General features: G+C 38.3%; 1 protein-coding gene across 4 annotated transcripts in view; it reads left to right on the top strand.

Annotated features, from left to right (window-relative positions):
- The first annotated feature begins 4,990 nt into the window (after positions 1–4,990).
- Positions 4,991–25,812, top strand: part of ADGRL3 (adhesion G protein-coupled receptor L3) — an 865,234-nt gene continuing 844,412 nt past the window's right edge. For all 4 annotated transcript variants that reach the window (XM_029235469.1, XM_029235470.1, XM_029235468.1 and 1 more), the window contains exon 1: positions 4,991–5,322. The gene's annotated coding sequence lies outside the window, so the exon portion shown is untranslated. The remainder of the gene's footprint in view (positions 5,323–25,812) is intronic.

The following is a 25,812-nucleotide window of genomic DNA, read 5'->3' as shown; positions in this document are numbered from 1 at the left end:
TCATTATTCTAATGAACCCAAGACCCCTTGGAATTCTAACCATACCATAGCATACTAGGAATCTGAGTATTAAGCTTTGCTGCCTGCTTTGCAGGTGTGATTTACCCCTGATTACCTTGATTTGTCAATGTATCTAGGCCCAGTAGCATTTAAGATTGTAACTGCTGATAATTGATTATTAGGGAGTATTTTTCCCAAAGACAAAAGCTCAGTAATTTTGTGAAAGTTTATGTCTGGTTGAAATAGAAGGTCATTACATTGAAGGTGGCATTGTCTACTGTCTGCAGTAGGGATTCATTTAGTTACTGAAAACCTAAAGTATGCAAAGCTCAGCCCAGGGTGGTGCACAATGTCAAGTCGCAGGCTGAGGAAGAATTAAATCATTAAAGAATCCTGATTTTCAGTTGGACTCATGACTGCCTGGAATAGTCAACATTTCTTGTTATCCTTGTAGCTAAGTGTTACCAGCTCACCATTTCTGAGGATTAAATGAATGGGCAAATGGTGTGTGAAACTTTAGGAAAATGTCTCTGGGTGTGGGTATGCCTTTCTTTTCCTCCTTTTCTTCTCTGCTCCTGCGATGTAGGCATGATTGCTAGAACTGGAATTGGGAATAATGGCCATGCGTGGCTGAGCAAGAAGTTAAGGAAGTTGTCTGTTTCAGGCTGGAATGCTTTGTTAGGGCCACAAGAGCCCAGGATCACTAACTGCTACACTTTAACCTGAGAAAGAAAGAAACTTTTATCTTGTTTACTGTTGCTTTGTGTTTCTGTTGCTTGCAGCCAAAATGAATTCTAACTAATATAGAATATACAGATCATTCAAAAAAATTTTGTTTGCTTTAACCAACTTTCCCCCCCACTAACTGAATAACTACCAATTCCAATCAGGTAAGGGCATTTACTGAGTATGCAAAAACAAGATATCTTACATACTTACTTCCCTTATATAACAATTACAACTGAGGTGTGTATCACTATACAAAATCCTTGTCCATACCTCTGTTTATTTCTGTAGAAGTGATATCTGTAAATAGAAACTGTGGATTAATGACATATATATTCTATAAGGCAGTTGACATAATTTCAGCTTTCTTTCCAGAAAAATTGTGTCAGTGTACATCACTATCATAGAGGCAGGCCTGTCTCAGTACACTTTTGTTAGAGTTTAGTAGTAGGGAACTGCTAGTTTTCAGCTAATTTCATGAGTGAAACATGAAACATGATGGATCTGGTAATTTTATATATTTTTATATAATTATAAAATTATAGTTAATTTTATATATTTTTATGTATTGGATTTATATTGGCAGAACATTTTTCCTTTTGTTTACTGGCCATTTGAATTTTTTTTTGTGAACATGTTATCTATGTTCTTTTCCCAACTTACATGTATTGGAGATTTTAGTATATTAATTATTAATTTGAAAAAATCCTTTGGTTAGGAAATTTTTTAAATTACTAAAACATTTTAATTGTGGTTATCTTATTTGATTGGCTACTCAGCTTTTTTAAAAAATTGGGGGAGGGGTTCTTTTCCATTTTACAAATATTGATTTTTTTCAATTTTAATGGAGTTGAAGTTGACAGTGTGATCTTTTTTAAAAACCACTCTAGCACACAGAGCTACCACATATAATAGCATCTTTCCTCAAACATCATCTGTTATACTATCTTGTCACTGAGTAGAAGGTGTTCAATATAGTTGGGTAGCAAAGAGGGCACAGTATTTTATTTGAGTGTATTTTTGTGGAAGGTTCACCTTAGAAAAATATTGGCAAGAGTCATGGATTTCCTGGCAATGGAGTATTGACACTTTGTATCTTAAATCAAATAGAGAAGACTATGCCCATCAGATTAAAAATGATTTAGAAGCATGAAGTTTGAACCTAAAATACAGGTAGCTGCTGTAAAAATTGTTACCTTGACATTTGATTAAGTTGTATAAACCTATTCTTTTCTTTCCACTGCTTTTATTTAACCATCTGTTATTTTTATTCACTTTTTTTTTTCCTTTTTGGTTCTTTCTCCCTCATTATTCTGTTTGTAATTTTGCTTATTTGTAGTCAACTCCTCTGTGGTGAATACTTTTAATTATTTAACTCAATATGCTTACTTTTCAGTTAATATCTTTCATGTTTTGATAAATATATTAATTATATATTGAAATTTTATTCCTTTCACATATCCTACCAGACCTGCCATATTGTGATAAGTCTGATTCTAAAAATTGGCCTATAGGTGCTGTTTATTTATATTTCTGCTGCTACCACTAATAACATTTGATATCTATATAGCACCTTTCATTCTATATTCTATTATTTTATTACTTTTCTACATATATACATTTGGGAGATGAATTGAGTAGTTTCCATCTTGCCTCCTTTACAAATAAGAGCCTCTTGTCACGATTGGCTGGAGTCTACTCTTTCCAAAATTATTTAACTAACAAGTGACTCCAGATGTCAGTTTATATTTTGTTTAAGTACTCAGGGGAATTCATAGATGCCCCATAATAGGCAAATTCAAGTAGCCTAACTTGAGCCTGTGAACATTTAGTTGGTCAGAATTCAGCAATATCATTAAATCTCTTTCCCATTTTTTTTTAAAAATAAAAAGAATTATAACGTGCAAAATATTGTGGATACAGATTAATCTTATGTTATACAGATGATTAAAATTTGTAACTTAGATTCCAGGAAGACCCTATAATGCGAAGAGGCATAGAGACAAGCAGCTAATAATTTTAAAAGAACAAGAAAAAAGCAGAATGAAATAGGTGTTCTGTAGAGATACAATCAAAGGGAATATAATGGAAGGGGTGATTATTTTGAATGGGGTTGGTGAGAAAAGGATCTTTGGAGCAGTTGGTACTGGAATTGAGCTTTGCAGACTGAATGAGATTTTGATAGTCACTGGTACTGGGTATGGTCTGTTAATTCGAATGAGGTTTTATGTTCTTCATATGTTGACTCTACCTCCCTAAGAACTGGGAGAGCATTAGATCATTCTGAATATATTATATACATTCAAATATAATTTGGGTATAATGTGCTTGTTGGATGCATATAATAAATCTTAGTTTCTCCTGTAATGGTAACCCGAATGTATTAATATAGAAAATAACATCTTAGCCATTTCAGATTATGAAATTTTAGAGCAGGACAAGACCTTAGAAATTACCTACTTAACCCTCTCATTTACAAAGAAGGCAGAAGGGGGTTCAGTAATTGACCAAGGTCACTCCGTTAACTTGAACAGACTTTTCCTCTATCACAAGGCATTGCTTTGGAATCGGCACCTTTCTGTATCCATTATGGTAATTTTTATCGATGTAAAATAAAGTCACTGAATCCCCACATCCTATTATCAGAAGGCACTTTAACGGCTGCAATGAACTTGCACGCTGAGGTAAGTTTGAAGGAACATAAAATGGACCAAAGTCAGAAAACGCACTGGGACTCGGTACCTGCATAATGAAAATATGGAATAATCTGTACCTGTAAAAAGAGACACTGGCAGTACTTTCAATCTGACGTCGTTTACTCACCTGGTGTGGAATGAAGGAGGAAGAGAAGAGGGGAGAGAGGGAGGGGGGAAAGAAAGAGAGAAAGAGGGGAGAGGGAAGAGGGAAGGCTAAGGGGGGGGGCGGGGAGAGAGAGAGCCAGAGAGAGAGAGAAAAGCTTGTCTCAAAGCCGCGAGGAGAGGTACCCTTTGTTTGACAAACCCTGAAAGGAAAGCCTCTTGTAGCAGCTCTCTCGTTCCCACCTCCAAGCGTTTGTCGAGCTGCTAGGTGGAGCCCGCGCGGCGGAGCCCGAGCGCACTCCAGATCCGGGTTTTGCCTCCCGCCACCCCTTTCTCCGGCGCAAGCCCCCTCCTCGGCTTTCGGCGCTCTCGGAGCTCGCCCGCCCGAGGCTCATTCTGGCCTCGGCTCGGGCCCCGGCTGCGTCCGCCGCACGCAGGCTGCACGGCCCCGGCGCGCCCGCGCTCCGACCGGCTCTCGGCGCGTCGCCGGGTCGTCTGCTCGCCCGGCACTGCTCGCCCCAGTTCCCAGGAGCTGGGATGCAGATGCTGCCGCTGGTCCTGGTGGGCGCCGCCGCTGCCGCTACCGGCTTTTCCCGTACTGGTTGTTGCCTCCGCTCCCGCAGCTGCCGCTGCTGCCGCCTGTGACTTGCCCCCTCCCCTTTCTTTCTTCTCTTTTAGCCTCCGTCCTCTTTCTCCGGGTGTGCGCGCGCGCCGGTGGCACGGTTGGCTTTGGCCGGAGCTCGCTCGCGTGTGCGCGTGTGTGAGTGTGCGTGTCTGGAGAGCGCCAGAGCCCTGCTCGCTCTCGGGGAGTCGAAGAAGATACAGGACCGACGAGGCGGCGGCGGCGCGAAGCCCGGGGCCGCGCGATGAAGCTCCCACATGCTCGCAGCTGCCCGGCCCGGCCGGCGAGCTAATCAGCCACACTCCGGGCTCTGGGCTCCGCGGCCCCCGGGACGCAGCCCTCGGCTGCCCGGCGCCCGCTCCGCCCGCGCGTCCCCGCTGTGCACCCGGGAAGGAGTTTGTGTGGCCCTGGCTCCAGCTCTCTGCGCAGGTTGCGGACTCGAGAGGAGACCCTCGGCGAGGAGAAAACCTCGGGAGGAGGAGGAGGAGGGTTTGGCGGAGAAGAAGCCACCCCTGGCCCTCGCGGCTCCCCCTACCTTTTCCCTCGCTCCCGCACTCAGCCGGAAAGGGGAGGACGAGGAAGAAAAAGAAAAAGAAAGGGGGTGGGGTGGGAGAACTGGATATAAAGATCGGCTGGGGGGATGGTGGAACATTTTTGGTCTCTCCAGAAGCGTCTTTTCTTAAGCGGCAGCGGCAGCGGGAGGAAAAGCAGCCCCAGCTATGACTGCCGCATGTTAATAGCTGCCGCTTGGGTCCCTCGGCTGCCGCTGGAGACAGAGCCTGACTCCGAAGTTGTGCAACTGTGGACTGGAAGAGACATTTGAACCCTCCACCCCCTTTGCTCCGTTTTTACCCCCTTGGTGTGTGTGAAGAGAGGAAACGTAAAGGAAGACAAACATTTGGATTTTGCCCCCCCACTTCCCTTTTCTTCATGGCTGTGTAGCAGAAGAAAGGGGGAAGGAAAGACTTTTTGTTGTTTCCTTCGCTGGGGTCTCTACCCTCCTGCTGCCTTCTCTGCGCTTTGGCTATCATTCTTGGACGCGTGCGGTGGGGGTGTCTTCGCTGGGGCCGCTCGGTCTTTTGCCCCGAGCTCCATGGCTGGATTGTGGAAACTGCACCGGGCTGAAGGTTGTTGACCAACTGATGGGACGATCTCAGGGACCGGCGGTTACGAAAGGTAATTTATTCTTCTCGCACTTCCTGATAGTGGTGGCCCTGGTCCGGCGCAGGCATCTGCGTCCGCGGGGCAGGCAACCGAGGGGGTGCAGGATTCACGCACACTCACCCTCCCACTCACACACTCGCCCGCACACACACTCATCCGATCGTGATACGGGGCGGGAAGGGAACCTCATGGCTGGTGGGCGCTGGGGGTTGGTACGGGTTCGAGGTTTTTCCAGCTATTGGGCGATTTGGCGGCTGAGAGAAATGAAAGGGAGAGTTGACCGGGAGCATTCGCTGTCCAACACTCTGGGGGATAGGAACGGTTTCCACTCTGGGAATTTTCCCTCCCCTCTCACCCCAGTGTCATCCCCTGGTAGGAACTGAATGCCGACCAGGGGGCGCCTTCTCTCTACCGGCCCGGAGCCGGTGCCGCTGGAGGCGGGAGAGGGCTGGAGGACCGACAGGGACCGGGTGAGGCGCTGGGCTCAGGGGTGATGGGGACTGCGGGGCGGTGAGTCTGCCGCGATCTTCTCTAGACGCTTGCCTGGAGCATCCATGGTGGCCGCGTTTGCCCAGGTCGCGCCCCTGAGTCGCGGAGCCTCGCTACCTCCCTGCACCCCGCCCGTTGTGTCCCTTTCACGGCAGTTTGGTTTAGACCTGCTTGTTTGGCCTTTGTTAAGCGCTTTTGGCTGGAGAAAGCTGCCACTTTCGTGGGTGGCCCGGGGCGGCACGGTGTTGGGAGTGGGCACGGGGCGGGGGGCGGTGTTGCACGAATCGGGGTGGCCGGGGCGTCGGGGCGGGGTGGGCAGAGCATTGGTGGCGGCGTTCGGCTGGGTTAAAGGTAGGAGGGCAGGTGACCCGCATCTTCTCACCAGTGAAGGGAAGGCTCTGGGCTGCAGCGGAGCGTCTGTGCCGCCGCGCCACCGCCGATGGTCCCACATCGGAGCTCAAGGGCTAAACGTGCCAGGCCCCTATCAGTATAGGTGGGTGGGTGTGTATGTGGGGTGGGGTGGGGGGAACCTCCGCTACCAGGGTTAACTGGCAGCAGGGTCGGCGTGTGCCTATCTGTGTGCGCGTTCATGCGCTCCGGGGATGGCCTGGCGATATTTGCGGGGATGGCAGAGCTGATGCTACTTGAGCTGAGCTTGTTTATCGAAATCGCCTGGGATCCGCTTAACTGGAAAATCTGGTTTGAGGAGGCCGCGGGGGCCGGTCGGGGTTGCGAAGAAGCCTCACTGTGTCCCCTCTCCCCTACTGAGCACCTCTGAGAGATGCGTGCAGCGCCTGAGAGTCTCTGGTGCAGCGCGCAGGGCACCCCCAATTTGGCCCTGATGAGGACCAAGGAATAGAGTAGTCGTCTTTCGGGCAGATTGAAATAACCAAGTCAAGCCAGCATAACCCCTGGTCCCCGGAATTCTCTGGCCACTTTCAGATACGAACGTGCGCTCTTTTATTTATGGCCAGAGGAATCACAGCAATTGGGCGAACTCGAGGTGTGCGAGCCACCTCTGGGTATCTCCTCCCTGTTCCTGTGTGTGATCTTGCCTGCGGTAGAGTACATTGTAAACAACGGTGTAAGCAGCCCTGCCACAGTCTCCTTTAGAGCCCAACCTGGTGGTGTCCACAGTCTCCTTTAGAGCCCAACCTGGTGGTGTCTTGTGTTTACTTTCCTGGGTAGATTACTCATTAGGAAGTATAAGCCTTCTTGCCCCTCTGATTTTACATCCTTCTAGCCAGCTGCTGGGGAAAGGAGGAGATGCATAGACTCTGGCAGGCAGGAAAAATTGCCTTCTGTGTTTTGCTCTGAAGTAAATAGGCAATCTGCTAATTTAGGGTCATATGGGTTATCAACACTAGTTAAAGAATGTCATTGCAGAATCTACAAAGAAATAGTTCTTCAGTAATTTTTCATTTGGAGAATGTACTTTATTTCCCTGTGAGATTAAACAGAATTTAGCTAGATTTCCTTGGTATATTTTTCAATCTACAATGGTACTAAATGACCTGGAGTTCTGGTGCCTAATTTGTCTGTATGTGGATTAGACAGAATTATCAGTTCTTTTATAGTATCATCAAAAGAGGTTTCCAGACTTTGTCTAGGAGTTAAAAGAATACTTGCCTTGAAATATCTTCACCTTTGTTTCACCCAATCTTTTTTTTGTGTGTGCGTGTCCAAGGGTTAAAAATGTACAAAGACAAACAGTTTTAAAAAGTTGGAAAGCTAAACACTTTTCAGTTATTAAAAAGACATTAAATTGCTTAGTTGTAGATTAGCTCTGACTGCTTTTGTGTTTGTTGCAAATGGCTATGTTCTATTTTGTTGAAAAAAGTATAGGACTGTAAATGTGAAAGGGTACTTTTTTTCTGGGTACCATGATTTCCACATTTCTTTCAATTTTAGGATCTTGACTTCTTGAAAAAGCTTAGGTTGCCCCCCCTCCCCCCACCAAAAAGGAATACTGAATCATTGATGCCTGATCTTGATTAAGTTATATTTTTATGGGATAGTGCTGGTGGCAGTTGTCTTAATGCAAACTTAGGGAATTGTGATTTCATCCATGAGATTCTAGCTTCATATATTTCTTTCCTTCCTAGAGGGTATGTGTTAAAGCCTTTGCACTTGCAAATATTTCTTAAGATTAAAGAATACTTGTCCTCTCATTTTAGAAGATCTAATCACAGTGTTTTTCGGAGCCCTTATGTTAGAAGATTTGATCAGATCTGTTCTTTGTTTCCTAGCAGCATGTGTTTCTTAGCAGTCATACATTCCACAGGTCCTGATGTCATTAGAACTGTGTCTGTCAGTGTATTGTGTGCTGTCTTTAGCTGAAGGTGAATGTGTCAGAAGTGCCTGAATGCCATTCCCTAGCACTTCTTCATAACTAAATATTCAATAACCTGCTTCATTGGTGTCTATGGTTGACTAGACTATTTCTATAAACTCAGGGTAGGAGGAATGATTAGTATAAAGGTTTATGTGAACTATTCACATTTTTTAGATAGATATGTTAGGTTGCTCCGGGCATCCCTGGCCTGAAGCATGTGATTTGCTTGATGGGTAAATGCTTTTGATGTCTCATTTTAAGTTGCTTGGTGTGATTATCCTTCAGATTGAGAGCCCTCCATGAAAATATGAATGGAAGGTCTTTTAGAAATGATTTTCTTAATGATAATCTTCTTGCATTTTGGAGATTTAAACATTTCTTTCCATGGGGAATAATAGTGGGTATGAGACTTACTGGCTCCGGCTACTGTGCCTGACATTGTTTCTAGTAGTTAGGAAAGGCAAAATTTTTATGGACTTGTTGTCCTTTAGATTCCTTGGTGAGTTATAGCCAAGTTAATCCTAAATAGAAGATTAAAAAAAAAAGTTTATCAAATCAAAAGAATTGAAGTCAGCCAAATAATATAATGCTAAACTGAATTGTTTTTCAGATTTCATTTAGGCTGCTTCAACTGCTGGATGAAACTCTCTTTGAAAAGAGCTGCCAAGTAGGAGTGACAGTTACTTTTAGAAGTGGGGCAGTTTTGCCCAGAAATCAGCAAGGAAAACTGATTGTGTATTTAAAAACAAAGTGATTTTGAGAAATGTTATACAGCCTTAATTTAGCATGGTGTGAACGGCTAGAGCAGTTGGAATTAGAGGGAGGTGATCTTTCCTTAAGTTTTGCAAATGACTATTTTCCCTTTGATTTCTTAGATTTGCATTACATTCAAAATATGCAGTTGCTCACATAGGGAGGAACCCTAAAGACAGAGGCTGTATTGTAATTTAGCATTTGTTTGCCTTCAAGGACATATTTATGCTTAGATTACTATTACATTTATGTCTTTTTCTTTTATGCAAATGAATTCCCTTATAGAATACCCAATTTTATAGTAAAATATAAACTAAAACATTCAAATATGAGTAAGGGCCTCCTGACATTTTTCCTTTCTTGACTGTGTGTGTGTGTGTGTGTGTGTGTGTGTGTGTGTGAGTATGTGTGTGTGTCTGTGTGTGTTATTAGGTAGTTGTTGATCAGTGAGGAGAAAAATCCAGATTTTTCATTGGTTGTGATTTTGATATTGATGTTTATTGGTCACTTTGAGAGAGTAGTGTGAGCATGCCTGTAAATAGCATCTGTGAGCCCAAAGATGTATAGTTTTCCCCAAATCTTTTAATGTCATTACCCTGGTCTGAGTGTCTATGTGGCCCAATAAAATTAACTCTTCTACCTCATAAAGTAACCAGGTGTAATATTTTTCTTAGAATTGTTAAGTGTGCTCATGCACTCACAAATACAAAATATATATAAAAAATTAGCTGTCCTACTCTGAATTCATTGAAATTCTCCATTTGATTTAAGGAGTGGATGAAAGGGGAGAGTTCTTCCTGTATTTGATCATAACAGATTCTATAGATCTTAATAATTTATGTCTTACTAATGTCTTATTGACACTTAAGACAAGAATTTAGTTTAATGTTAATGAATTTCTTCATAAGAGTGATTACATATTAGAAACTGTTAACATTTGATCCATATTATTCAAGAACTTAAATGGAATGCTGTTGGTGGTAGTCCTAATTATTGTGAACATTATCTCTGGGATAGAAAATTAAATCAACCAACTGAATACTGCTATCTGGTAGACTTCTATGTCAGTTATTTTGTAGAGCAGACAATCCTCTCTTTTCAAGGTGTATTCTGGGGAAATCTGTGGTTCTTTGAGACCCTTTCAGAGGATCTATTAGAATAAAACATTTTCATAATAATGCTAAGATGCATTTTACCTTTCAATCTCATACTTTAACAAATGTACAGTAGAGTTTTCTAGAAGGTTCATGATATGTAATGACATCATTGCTTTGCTGGCCTATGGCATGTGTGCTGGTGTATTCTTGTGTTTTAAAATTTTACCAGTTTAACTATCAATATATATATAAATATTGATAGTTAAACCAACATAATCAACAGTTACTTTAGGTCACCAATTTTTAAGCGTGTAAAAGGGTCCTGGAATCAGAGAATTTGAGAACCGCTGAAGTTAACTTTTCAAGATCTGCTTCCTTGTACTCAGAAGTTCACCCCATTGGACCATATAAAGAGCCATCTAGGATGAGAAAACAAGTAGATTATTCAAGTTTTAAAAAAACACAAGCCATATGGGTATTTTATTAATTATTTGACATTTTCATTTTTCTCTTCCAAATGTAGAAAAGCTTGTTTTTAGTCCCCAGTTAGTGAAACGGAAACTTTAAGGCTGCAGGTCTCTAGCCTGACCTGCTGGCAGTAGCAAAGGAGCTACTGGGAAAATTTTAAATCTAGGCCCCAGGTCTTGATATTCTGCTATCTGGAGAGGCAGAATGGTGTGGTGGTGATGAGAAGGGACTCTGTGCTGTGTTTGCCAAGGTTTGATAAATTATTTGATTTTTGACAAGATGCTGGATCCTCTCTCTGTGCCTCAATTTCCTGGTATGTTTTAATGGGTATGACAACTATACCTAATTCACAGTTTGTTGTGAAAATTTAATCGAAAAATGTATGCAAAGTGTTTACAACAGTTCCAGGCACATAATAGGATTGTAACTATTTGCTACTATCATTAGTATTATTTACTAGGTCTCATGAGGGTCCCACGAAACTTTAGTCAATTCCCCATGTGATTATGTGATTCAGATATGCAGTTGTTTTAGCTCTTTGCTTTAGAGCATGTCTTAAAATGCTATTAAATTTGAAAATTTCATATAAAAGATAATCTTGGCTTTATTTTACCCTTCTATTTGAAAACTTATGAAGATTTACTGGGATTTTTGTGTTTTTTTGTATTGTAAGAATTAATAAAACACCTTCTTAGTTTGGGCCAAGTTTGAAATTTGGTAGAGTATGAATGTCCAATTAAAACGAGATTTCAAAGACCCTAATTGAATATTTATGTATCTTGGGAATTATTAGGGAGGAAATCACTTTTCTGAAGTGATATCAAGACGACTCACTACACTCTTAGTCTGTTAATCACTATCTAAGCATCACAACAGGCCATTTTCAGTGAAAAGCATCCTTGGGGTAATTATACACTGCAGTTCTGATTGTTTGTGAGTGGTGATATGCCTAATGAGTAACAGAAGCCCCACATAGAGATTAGTTTTAATAGTTGCTGAAGTTTAAAGATGACCTGTAATATTATACTTCTGAATGGCACTTTGACATCTATTTGAAAACTTTATAGAGATATTTATAAATTATGTGTATATATTTGGATATATTTCATGGCTAGTTTAATTTCTGACTTAAGCCGACCACTCTGAAATTAGTACTGTAGCACTAATCTTCTCCAGCTTGTTGGCTAATCCTGACTTAGTGCTGTAGAAACTACACTATACTCCTTAGATGGGCATAGCTGGGCACTGTCCCTGATTATGAACTGCTCAGAAATGGCCTTTGGAATGAGAGACACTTGAATACAGTCCCAATGCTACAACTTTATAGCTGTTTCATCTCTCTTTGTGAGATAAAGGTAATAAAATCTGCATTGCTGGTTTGGCGTGAGGAATAGGAAGTGAATGGAAAAAGTACCTGATAAGAGTGAGCATTTAATAAATGGTAACTATTATTATTAGTCAGAGTATTATTAGAAATGTCCTTAACTACTGGTATTAAGAAAACTTAGCTAAATCAAATATCGTTTTTTTTAATTGAGGAATTCTTGATGAGCTAGGAAAATCAATAGCATTTTCTTAAGCAGTTGAGAAAAGTTTTATGTGTATTTTTTTCTTTTCCATATTCTTTTCCTCTCTCCTTTTTTAACCTTTTGTTAAGTACCTATTTCTCAGTTCTTCTTCATAATCTTAAAACATTTTGCTCTGCTACTAATGCTCCCCACAGAATCATAATCCTGACAGGAAAATATTTTTGACAGCCACCAAGTGCTGTGTCTGACGATTGACTTTAAATCAGGTATAAAATGAAAGTAGCAGTTTAACTTAAGACGTTTTAAATTAAACTCCTGATCATCTTTTCATGTGGCGTCAGCAGCTCTTTAAGCTTTAACTGCATCAGAATATTCTACAATGTTGTAACTAAATGATCATAAACTTCCAAGATTTAAGGATTTCTATACTTTTAAAGGATTTATAATCCCAAAGTTTAGTCCTCATAAGATTGCTATAAATGCAGATGAACCCTTAAAATTCAGAACCCCCAATTATTTTAAAGACTACAAGTATGGAAAGGGTCATAAATAAGTCCATGTTTTAGAATGAATGTCTGTATTTCAATGACAGGTGCCAATAAGAGAAGTTAGTAAATCTGTGACTCTTACATCGAATCATTCATCGTTTATGTTAAAATGGAAAAAGTACAACATGGTTGGTGGTAAGAATGAATGAAAAAATAAGCTGCATGTTGGACGTCTGACTTGCTAAATTGTACCAGGCTTAAGTGTTTTAAAGTATGACTCAAGAAAATGAAAGCCAAGTAGAAAGATACCCCCTTCTGTTTGATCAGCTTGTGTTGGTGTTTATGCATCCTGCAGAGGCAAAGTGTGTTACTATTCAAGACAGCCCCAGTGGCTCCACAGTAGCCTGAGATTGTGAGAATAGGGGAGAGACTCAAGCCCAGTTTTTGATGTTCTGCTTGGGTGGGTAACCTGAATACTAAAATGCATTCCATTGACAGCTGACCCTGTAAGAGGTTTTTCAACAGTCTCCTGTTTTGTTTTCATTTGGTTTGGGTTTTTTCCCCCTTTTCCTTTCCTCAGAGCTCTTCCAAATACTTTAGATAAGAGGGAATGGTCCTGGAGGATGGTCATCTTTTTGTATGAGATTTTATTTCTGGCCAGAACAGAAGGGCTCAACTGGTTTACATTTCTGTCTTTTGTTTTTTTCATATTTTCAGTGTTCTTGATTTGTCAGTGGCTGATGGTTGCCGTTTGAACCTTGATTCAGAATACTGATCATGACTTCAAGGAGTGGACAAAGAGTCTATTGAGAAATAGTTTTGTGTTAACATGAGGCGTGTCTATATCTGTAGACGTTCTTCTTTATATTGGCGTTAACTGTTCAGTCAAATTTGTCTGTTGAGTTTTAATCATATTATTAACTATAGTTGACTTCGAAAGAAAAACTTAGGCATATATTTTCTTTTAAAATAATATACCATCATTTAAAAAATTTTAGGCATGTTCAATTAAATTTTACTTTAATTTTCAATATTTTTATGTATGACAGTTAAATATTATTTTGCAGCATTCCAAAATGCAGCATATTTTATGATAACATATCATTTGTCATATGGACTTAAATTCAACTTAAAAGATTTAGTAGAATGGGTGTATTCATTATTTTTCTTTTAATTGCAGACACCTCCAACTAGCTTTAGGCCATAATGATTAATTTATTGGGAGGTTATTGTGTTTCTCACCTAAAGAATCTTGGGGAAGGATGGATGTTTAGAAAAAATTAGAAAATATTAGCACCTTGAATACCACCAGGATTCTGTTCCAGTTGCATGCTCCTATGCAGACTACCACTTTTCCTTCTCTCTGCCTACTGGATTCTTAACCTTTCACCACAGTCTGAATTAGGTACCCAGCTTTAGATCAATCTACTATCACCAGCTTACTAGAGTCAATAAGGATATTGCAGTTCCTAGGTGGATGCACTAATAGCTTGAAGAAGGGAATGCTCAATTAAGAGAGGGTTCATGTCTACAGAACAAAGTAGAGGGGCTGATAAAACCTGAATGTCCACTACAGTGATCCTTTGTTAACTCAGACAGATCAAGCATTAGGAGAACTGGTTAGGAAAGCCATTAAAAATGGGTGTACCCTTTTCCTTTAAGCAGCCAAAGTGATCGTGGAAAATGGTTTCCTGCTTACTTGACCCAGAAAACCCAACAAAAACATGCAAATCAAGGGATTCAGATTTTCAGATTCAAGAACATCTGTGAAACTGCCCAACTTGTCAAAGCTATGCATGTCTGAAAAGCCATCAAATATCCGAAAGATGTCATTTACATAAATAATGTATGCCATTCCATCTTTCGATGGTGGAGTTGCCATCGTACAATGCTGAACAGGGGACACTGGAGACAGTACTTAGAGTGCTGAATTTTTGCTACTCTTGCTTTAAAATGCTGATCTTACAGGTTTAAGTGTAGATTATTTAAGCATTGAGTACCTCCAGGTGAAAAATCCCCCAATATGTGTCATTGGGCATGGAACTCATGGTTGAGTTAACTTATGTATGAGCTCCACTAGCCACATTAAGATGGTCCTTACTGAAAAGGAACAAATTGTTCCTTAACCAGAAGTGGAGGTTTCACAGAAGAAAAAGTTATCCCAGAAGAAACTGAAGAAACAAAAACTTATGGCATGGAAATGAATACAGCATAAAATAAATGCAAATAGAAGTAAAAGCAGAAAAAATGGATTTACAGATATGAATTCATCCATCTGTTTAAGACATCTAATTATTTTACACTTGCTAGTGTACTCATTATGTCATGCTACTGATGGGAATATATGTTTATTCAAGTAAACCTTATGTTTAGAGGCAGAATATTCAAAAGTACATCATGTAGGATATTTCAAATAATCGAGTATGGGTAACTTTACTAACTAAAGAGTCCAATGAAAATATACTTCATCCTATCCACTAATAACGTTATTGAAATGACAGACATCTAATTTGTATCCATTACTACAAAAACTAGAGTCTGCGTAGTGTTTAATGCTGTCACTTGACCAGCTGAAGTTAAAAGGTGCTTTAGAGCTATCATTTGTATAAGTTGGGAAACCTCTTAAATTTATTGTTTTTTATTTTTTCTTTATTCACCACAGAAAGTTGTGTTGAGTTTTCATTTTAAATTACCAACTCAATGTGAATAGTAACGTCAGATAATTTGGGAGTATTTTTAAAGGTTAATAGAAACCTTCCTTACTGTTGCAATTCCTTGAAAAAGAAAGAGCCCTAAAAATTAGTAGGCTGTCAACATTTTATGATCTGACATTACTAAGTGAACTTTGGGAGTATTTCTTTTTTTGGTGCATTTGATTAAACGTGTGATCTTATGTTGGTGAAATAGCCTGTTGGGCTGCAGACAGTAGTGTTCAGAAATGAAATTTGCCTAGAGCCTTTGAGCAGACATTTATTCAATGAGACCCTTACTGAATAATGGATGATGGTGAAATTGCAGTAGTGTGTATGTATGTTTTCTTGCTTGAATATAGGGGTTGAGATAGAGCAACAACAAAAAAGTAATGGTGTATGAAAGAAAGCATTAGATTTATAAATGAGAAATTAACCTGCATTATTATAAATGAATGAACTATCTGTGTGAAGGACTCATAGTATTACTGTCAGAGGATGGTGTACTAGGCCATCTGCTTTGTTTTAGTAATCTTGCTGAGTTACTTCCTTTTCTGCTGCTGTCTCTTAGCTTGGTAGATGTTATTCTGGGATTTGTGCCACAATCCCAATGTATATCATTTATGTATGCTCTTTTGATTCTGCTTGGGTGCCAGTAATAGCTGAATTTTGATTCCTATTCATTCTTCTCAATACAACTTATTCTACATTCTCAATGATCACATATTAAAAAGTTTTTTTTTTCTGATATGGTATAGTATGCTCATGCTGAATACTTGTGAAATATGGAGATATGTAAACTCAAAACAGAAATCAACCAGTATATCATAATATAATGGTACATTGCCATATTCACAGAGGTTATGTCACACATATTTTTAGCTTGATTTTCCATGTATTAACATTTTACGTGTGTATGTGTGTTTGTTTTCGTAGAACTGAGGTTGAAATATATTAAATATATAGAGTTTGTATAATTCTCTCCAATTTCCCAATGTCATTAATTTTTTGAGAGCATCATTTTTAATGTAAAATATTTCATAGTGTAGACACACTATGATGTATTCAAACAGTTTCTTATTCATGTGGGTTGTTATATTTTGCAAGGATAAATAACATAAAGCTTCGCCTATTCTCTGATGATTTTTGTAGCACAGATTCCTTGAAGTATAATTATTAGGACAAAGAGTAAATAATGACTTTTTTTTTTTTTTTTTTTTTTGCCCTACGCGGGCCTGTCACTGCTGCGGCCTCTCCCGCTGTGGAGCACAGGCTCTGGACGCGCAGGCTCAGCGGCCCTGGCTCACGGGCCCAGCCACTCCGCGGCATGTGAGATCCTCCCGGACCGGGACACGAACCCATGTCCCCCGCATCGGCAGGCGGACTCCCAACCACTGCGCCACCAGGGAAGCCCGACTGTTTGACTTTTACCACCTGGTTTCAGTGATCCACATGCATCATTGTCCTCTGTGCATAACTGGTCTTCTTTTTGGGAAATTTTTAAGAATTGTTAACTGTCAGTTGTGTAGTTAGTAGTTATTAACTCTTCATTATTTATAAAGTTAGTAATTTACCAATTGTTTGGTAATTCTTAAGAACTACTAACTCTCATTTATATCAATGTATCAAAGTTGAGGTCAGTAAAATACTGTAGTCAGGAATTAAAAAACTGAAATTTATTGGCTATTAACATTTAAATAGGACTGTGCCTAATATCTTTGAATTTAACATAATATTAAAACAAAACCATACAGTGAATCTAATTATGAAGAATTAAGAAGTCCACCATCTACTTTATGTCTCCATAAACTTTCTTAGTTTTGTTCTCTGCTTTGAATGGACCTATCTCTTAAGTTCATCTAAAAACAACACTTTAACAAGGCTCTTCTGTACCAAACCTCTCATGGAAAAAGAAAACTGGTGGGCTTGATTTGGGCTATTCTAAAATTTAAGGATGAAAAGGAGGAGTAAATTGTCAGTAAACACATTTATAGTAATTGAAGGTTGTCTATAAAAGGAGAATGAGATCAGTAAATAAAGAAACTAAAGAGAATAGTATGGCTCATAATTAGTAAACATGAAGTCAATTTTTGCTAGGTTTAAGTTCAGTTAGAGATCTGTCCATAGGAATAAGAGTGAGGTACAAAAAATGTGTTTGGTAGCACTTAAGTCAAATGGAAGAGGAAAACAGTAGGTATGCAATGCAGATTTTTATCATTTTTACAATAATGCCAATATCTACTGAATTTAATTTCATTAGTTCATTCTTTGGTCAGAGGGACTAACTGTTCTAATTTAAACAGCATCTTTGTGATTTCTGCTTCCAATCATAAAGACATATATTTAAGGTACACTTCTAACAGTCAAGTTGGAGACCAGTTCTTACTTCACTTTCTATATTTTATTTAAATCTGCACCAGAACATATTTATGGGACCGAGTTTAATGCTAGGTTAATAATGAATGTATAACTGCTTGAATGGGCTTTGTGGACCTAGAAGAAACAATTGAACATGAAAGCCGTTTTTGAAGTTACTGGTGCAGGATAAATTCAAGTGCCATTGAAAATTGCCCTGCACCTGCATGTGGAATAATAAAGGCATAGAAGGAATCCTAAAAGGCACACTCTTGCACACTTTGTTTCCTCAAAAAAAAAAAAAAAACTGTTGATTAGCAACTCCCCATTTGCTAATCAGTGGGTATAAAGTTTCAGTTATGCAAGATGAGTAAGTTTTAGAGCTCTGCTGAATACATTGTGCCTATAGTTAATAATATATTGTCCACTTAAAAATCTGTTAAGAGGGTAGATCTCATGTTAAAGCTTCTTAACCACAGTAAAAAAATTTTTATAAAGTTACTTGTCAAGAATTGAACTGACTTGCCCAAAGTGACATGGCTGGTTTATAGCATATGCTGCGTTTTATCAAGGGATTTCTCAGCCTTGCACTTGAGAATTCTCATTTCTGATTTCAGACATCGTCTCTGCGTAGCTGTATCACATACTCATATAACTTTTCTAGGTCTGTTTCATCGTAAGTAGGGGATAGGGCTGGGTGTTCTTTCTCTCTAAAACAACCATGAGATAAAATAATATGAATAAAGTTTATTAGAGGAGAATACCTTTGTTTACAAGTTAATCTTTCAAAAAACTTACCTGTTAAGGTAGTTGATTTTATAAGAATTTTCACATTACATTCTCCTTAAAGAGTTAAGCTATTGCATGTGGTATTAGCGTATTTAAACAAATAAAATAGGTTAGACATTCTTTTTTGTGAAGGTTTAAAAAGAAAGTGATATGATGAAGATATTTTACATTCTTTAAAAATGTTAAGGAATGTAATAAGTTTCTCTCAAATTTCTCTATATTTCCCTACAGTTAAGGATGCTAATAAGCTTTCTTTAATAGTCAACTGTTTTAGGATATGATATAGGATTTGATAGAGTTTCTCATATTAGCTTTCTTTCCCTTATGTTTACAGATCAAATAAATTCTACATCCAGAACTTTGGGCTCACAGTACATCTTGTATCAAGGCAATTTCAACATGTCTTCATTTGTAAAGCAGAAGTGTATACATTGATATACTTAGTGTATACTTAGATATATACTTAGTGTTTCCCTTTCACTGCTTTTTTGTATCACATGGCTAAATTTATTTACATAAAATTATTACAAATTATTTTAAGGTTTAAGCATTAACTTGCATTTAGTTCTATATTAATGATCTTTACTGAAAGTAGTAAATATACATGTAGAGAAATACAAAATACAGGAACATAATGTATATTAATGAGAAGCAAAGAGGTAAAATAGAAAGAGAGCAGAAGCTTAAGAGTCAGAAGTGCATGACTTCCAACCTGCTCTCTGTTATGACTCTGAAAATGTTACTCAGCCTCTTCATGCCTTAGTGTAAAATGGGAATAAAAATAATACTTACCTTTCAGAGTTATTGTGAGGATTAAATGAGATGATGTACATAAAACATATAGCACACTGATAGCTTGCATACCTTGTGTTAACTTTTCATAGATCTTTGAAGTGATGCCTTCTTTTAAGTGGGACTCTAAATTGTTCTGCTTTTTCTGCAGTTCTCAAAAGACCAGCTTTATGAAGTCATTGATTTTTGTCATTCACTATGTATTTGTTAGCACCAGATGTCTGCAGAATGTGGAGCATAACATTGACAGAAAGAGCTCTGACTTTAGCACTTGCACAAATCATGGAAATAAAGAGGTATTAAGCAGTGTATCTATCATGAATTATTTGTTAAAATTCTGCTAAATCCTACAAAGGTCAAGTCCAGGATACTATGAGATAGCAGCTCAGACCTTGTCTGAGCTGGCGGGTGAGTGGGTCTGCGAAGATTTCCCAATGCAAGTGACATTTGAACTGAGATACGAAGTTTGAGTTAGGTAGCTTTAGAGAATGTGCTGGTTCACCGCTCCCTTCACATTCTGTCATTAGGAGAGCTCATCACAGGCCCAAGCATGTTCAAGTGGAGGAGGCTAATAGAGGTGAGTAAAGGGAAGAAGATGGAGCATAGTTACCTTGATTTGACAGTAGGGACAACACACCTGAATTTTTCATTTTACAGAGAAGCTGAGTTAACACAGAGAATGGTTTAATATTAGTTGTCTGCCTATAATACTAAATTTCAGAATGTCAGAAAATAAAGTATCTGTTGACCATAAAGAATGGTCAGGCACTGTGGATTTGAAATGAGGAGAGTAGATAAGATCTATACAGATACTGAAACCAAGATTTCTTAGTTTAGCTTTAGACATTGTATATCTGTGTATTGTGACTAGAAGGGAGTTTTACTCCAGAAGTTGGTTTCTATTCATTTTTATCCTAACTTCTTCCCATGCCCATTGGCTTAGTAAGTGTCTGGTGTCTTTTGGTTCTGAGAAACTCTGCAGAAATGGAGGAACTAGCTTTAGGAATACCAGTGCTAAAGTTTGGCAGTGCTATGGTTATGACTCTTTACTTGTCAAAGAACAGCAGTAAAATATCAATATGGAAAACAATTGTTAAGAGGGACATGGTATTATTATTTAGTAAAGGCAGCTGACTTCTTTTAGCATCTCTCCCCTGCTAGGATTAATCTTATTATTTAAATTTTTGAAGGCTTTCCACAGTATGTGATGATAAAACTGATTTTATTGTTATTTAGAACAAATCATTGAATGTGAATAAAATAATGGTAAAGTATGTTCTATAAAACAAATGATATTAGTTTAAGAGTCTGAGCAAAAGGATAAATGTGGTTTAAGAAAATTTTCTTAGTGGAATAAAAATTTTAATATAGGAAAAATACTGTAGTAAGAAGTAGCAAACTTGGGATCATTAATCTTTTTCATCCATTTATCAACATTTATTGTGTGCTTCCTGTGTGATAAAATTAAAAACAATTGTGATAGAGATTAGAAAAAGGAAAATAATGAGTTTTATGAGAATATTTGCCCCAAGGATCTCAGGCACTCCAGATGAAAGTTTTTCTCATCCTGCTGAGCCCTGGAGGATATGTAGAAATAGGCCAAGCAGACAGTCTTCCTGAAGGAGGGAACCTCCAGTATCAAGGCCTAGAGTAAGATGGAGCTCAGCTCCTGTGAGAAACTCAGGGAAGGTCCTAGCAGCTGGAACATAAGGATTGAGAGAGGAAGTGACATGAAATATGGCTAGGGAAGTACATGGGAGTCCAGAATTTGCAGTGTTTTTTGAAGTTTAAGTATTTTAGACTTTATCTTAGGAGCAGTGGGAAGTCATTAAAGGTTTGAAGCAGGGAAATAACAAGATCAGATTTTCATTTTACAGAAATCATGTTGGCTGTTCTGTGTAGGTGTCATTGGAGGGAGGCATCAAGAGGGGATACTGGGAGACCAGTTAGGTGAGCGTCTAACCTTCTGCTGCACCCCTTCTCAGCTGGGAAGTGTAGGCCAGAGCTTAATGTATAAGGAAGGGGTTTGTATTAAATAATATCCCTTTCAACTCTAATATGCAACTGTACTCTGGTTATAAAGACACGGGGGAGTGAAGTGATGGTAATCATTATTTAAATTACCCTATCGGTACTTATTAATTTTTACTCATCTACCTGTTGATATATTGTTGTAATACTGTATCCAGTTGTTTCAGATTTATTTTTCACCTAAAAGTTAGAATCCATTTTTGGAGACCTATAATATAACTAGAATTTTTTTATATATTTGTATTTTAAATGCTCTGCAAAAAATCATAAAATCAGATGTTGGGGCCACATTTGATTTAGTTAAGACGGTTTATACCACAAAATTCTTTCATCTTGATCAAAGTGATTTATTTGTAAATCCTCATTTCTGAAGTCATTCAAAGGAATTCCTATCTTAATGATACCTGAAAAGACAGTAATACATTGTTTCTTGCAACACTACAGTGGACTGATAGTCTGAGTGACAAACGCAAAAAAGCTGACAGTATATTATTTAAGACTTTCTAAGACATTTTACCTCTTATATCTTTCATTAGTAATTTAAATATTATATTTCCCCCTTGTGTTCTGTTTTCTAATTCCCCATAATACTTTTTTTTATATCTCTTTTATGGCATTTATGACATTCTGCCATTCCTTTTGATTATTTCTCTTCTTGTTTTATGCTTGTGTGGAAATATAATTTCATTTAAGGCTGGGAGTGCTTTTAGTTTTTTCATAACCTGGAGTACCTGATTATATAAATGGAGTTTGTATTTTATTTTGATAGGTTAATTTTTTTTAAAGATGGAGGTGTGTAGTATGTTAGATAAATATCATACATGAAATATGTCTTGTATGATTTTAAAAATTAATAGCATAACCTCTAATAACTTGGCTGTGTCCATGACACTTAGTGATTCAGAACATGGACTTTAGGGTCAGATGAACTTAAGCCTAAACTTTGGAACTACATGCCAAGTAATAGCTGTGTGACTTTGGGTCATTTTCTGAGCCTCAGTTTACTCTGTGTATCAGTGGGCTAATTATATCTATTTCATAGTGAGATTATGAGAATTCAATTAGTTTCTGTCATATAATATAAGGTTTGGTTATTGTATATGAGAGTCAGATGGGAAAGATAGGTGCTATCACACTTGCACATAGCAAGAAGGAGTAGAACACAGTGATTCAAGCCATCTCTTTTTATCCTGTGCTGCCAAACTTTTTGCAAGATTGACATCATCCCAATCTGTTGCCTTCAATCTTCATGGCTTTCCATTTGGAATCATTTTGTCATGTTACTTCATGAACACCATACTATCTTTTTTTTTAAATCTCTGACTTATTCTGAAAGGAATGATTGATTATGTAGCAATTTATGAGATCCAAATGGAAGCCTGAACACTTGCAGGCACTGTCAGGTAAGAATGTCAGAAATGCCTTTATTACTTATTTCTAACACATTCTGTAGGCATATATACCTAATACATACAGGCTATAAAATATAGTTTTCTATACTTAGTATTTCAGGGCAGACAGTCTTCCCCTTTCCCCAAAGTACATTTCCCCCCTAAATCAACTATTTTTAGAATTTGAAGAAAATTGCTTATTTTAAAAGGGACAATTTAAACAAACAGTATTACTGTCACAAAGAATTAACTGATAAGGAGGACAGAGTATGAGCTTAGAGTCCTTTATCTTGAATAAACTTCTCTCGTGTTGAATGGAATACAGTTTTATAAAAACATGAAACAATGAAGAATTATGATTAGGTAAAATTCAGCAAAATTATTGGTGGTTTTGAGAAAAAAGTATACAGTTGGTATGCATAATAAAAACAGTCTAGTTTTCAAAAATATTTTGTAGCCAAGTATTCTGAAAGCAATTGCAGGTATGTGAGAACTAGGACTTGGTGCCCTTTATACTTGGCCTGTGAGAACTTACTCTTCAGAGGTAGGCTTGTAGTATTATGTCAGTATTTGTATCCTCTTGAAGAACTGCTGTTTCAGTATAAGATATTCTCTGTTCTCTAATTATAGTATGTAGAAGAGTTACAGTTTTTTTGTGTGTGTGTGTGGTACGCGGGCCTCTCACTATTGTGGTCTCTCCCGTTGCGGAGCACAGGCTCCGGACACGCAGGCTCAGCAGCCACGGCTCACGGGCCCAGACGCTCCGCGGCATGTGGGATCTTCCTGGACAGGGGCATGAACCCATGTCCCCTGCATCGGCAGGCAGGCTCTCAACCACTGCGCCACCAGGGAAACCCAGAGTTACAGTTTTAAACCTCTCTTGACAGCTGAAAGGACTTTTTGAAAGAAAGTAAAAACCCTAAGCTCTGGGTAATTGAATATCTGATATTACTTATAATCCTGACTGCTCTAAAATTGAATTAGTAATTTTTCCATGAGTTTTTGAGTCTCTTAATTTCTTCCATAATTAAGTTGTTTTATTACTTATTTTCTTCTGAATGTTGTATTAAAAAAAACTGTGAAACACAGAGTGACACAGTTAAGCATACAAAAAAAAAACTTTGAACAATTTTGGGTAATTGTAGCAAACCAGATGTTGCTAAGTTCTTATTTAATCAGAGATAAAAAATATTCGCAATATAGTTTTGTCTAGCTGTCAGCTTAGATAAATGAATCCATTTCAATCAGCATGCTCCTAGTGAAAAAAAGGGAGGGGATATAATAACATTTTTCTAGCTACATTTGTTGAAAATAAATATTAATCTTCTATGTGGTTAAAACCATGCTGTGCCAATTTCATCATAACCATAATTGCGGAGAAGCATTTTAGATTTTTTATCTTTATGAAGTTTACTTCTTTTTATCCTCTGGAGGCATTGAGTTAGAGTCTACTTTTCATTTAGTTTATATGTCCATGTAGGTTTTTGTTAATTTTATATTGTCTTGAGGCTGCTTGTTAGGACACTATTGGGTGCTTTATTCTACAAACATAATCCTGTGACATGGCCAAGGTTTTTTTTTTCCTCACAAACTTAATTCTATCTTTACCATTCTTTAAAATCTGTTGTAATTCTTGGGAGAAATAGATTCCCTGTTCTCTTTTGTTCTGTAGCATTATTTAAGACAAACTGCTTCTAGAGCTGTGCTGACTTCTCAGAAAATGGTGCATAAAACACTAAATGAAAACAAAAGCCATGCTAACAAAACAAAATAAAATAAGGCATCAGGCCTGGAAAAATAATGTTAATTTTAAGCTCCATTAGAAATGCCAGTGAGAAGAATGGCAGGAAAGGATGATAGGTATAGGGACTGAATTGGTAAGGAATGAGCTTATGTATTTTTGTCTTCTTATTGTGCAGTCAAGGACGGTGGAAAGAAAATCTCAGACCATAAAGTGAACAATTTCCTCTTATGATAATACCAGCAACATCATACTTTTCCATACTAATAGAAGTTTTGAATTTATATGCTGTCTTAGGTGCCTCCACTATTGTTGTATACAGGGGTTGTAGTGAGGGGTTTGATATTATGGTTGTAATTGTTGATTTTTGTCAGATATATGGAAGGCTTGTAGGAAAAGTTGTTAGCATAGTAGAAAACCTCTATGAGCTGTAATAATTACCAGAGCTAATTGATTGTTCCAGTTTATGTGGTTGTTTGTCTAGGCTATTCATTGAGGAAATATAGAAAATGAAGATTGAAGTTGGAATTTTATTTCCTGCTCTAAGAATAATTCTTAAGGATGTGTCTCAGATTTTTTTTTTTTGAAAGTCAGACTCTCTTTTCTCAGTTTTATTCGTGTCCTCTTTAGAAAGCAAGTTTTGAAAGTGTTCTTCTTAATTGGTGGATAGAAAATTGGTTGGAAGCATTTCACAAAATTCTCTTTGGAGAGAGATTGGAATGCCAAGGAAGAAGGGGAAGTCATAGGTATAGTTTTACCTCCTTTTGCTTTTATTATGGCATTTTGAGGGAAGAGTGAAAAGCACATTTAAGGGTCTCTCTGCAGTTATGAATACTACGTACAATATGAGCAGTGAAAGGAGAGTGATGCACAACTGTCCTTTTATGGATTTCTCATTGGTCTTCGCTTCAGTGACTCAACGAGAGAGAAATGAAATTGTTCCCTCAGCTTCTCCTGGAACATAGTAGTTTTGAATGTAGGTCTAGAACCAGACTGGTGAGTAGTGGTGTCAGTCAAATGCCTCTACTTGTGTTTAAGATTTATATGTCAACATTGTGGGTATTTTGCCCACACACTCTGGGGTAACAAACTGTACCCCAAAATGATTTTTATTTTTTTCCTGCCGTGCTGAGGTGTGTGCCGTGAGAGTTTGTGACTTAGCGATCGTTGGGCAGAAGAGTAGGTTGTTTTGAGGCCCCTGCCATTCTTACATTGCCTAGTTTCTGTCTGTCTCCCCGTGCCTTTTGAAGCACAACAGAAATGACAATCTAGAAGCAAGCGATCAGCTTCCAAGGGCACAACAGCAACGGATCCCAGACTTTAAGTGTGTCATTTGAGGAATCTCCAAATATTACAGTCAGAAATATGAGTTAACAAAGCACTAGGTAAGTGTCTTGACATCTGTTAACCTCTCATTTAGAATGCTTGCTGCATTGTTAAAGTGGTCAGTACCTTTTCTACTCATAAAATTTCTATGTTGGTAAATTATAAAGTATTTTTGGAATAATGTTGAAAAATCATACTTTAATTTTTTATTTCCAGAAAGAATCTTTG

Source organism: Monodon monoceros, unplaced genomic scaffold, assembly GCF_005190385.1.
Source record: "Monodon monoceros isolate NGI ecotype Baffin Bay Population unplaced genomic scaffold, NGI_Narwhal_1 Super_Scaffold_20, whole genome shotgun sequence".
In the NCBI taxonomy this organism is placed as follows: Eukaryota; Metazoa; Chordata; class Mammalia; order Artiodactyla; family Monodontidae; genus Monodon; species Monodon monoceros.
This window is presented reverse-complemented; position numbering and strand designations above follow the sequence as displayed.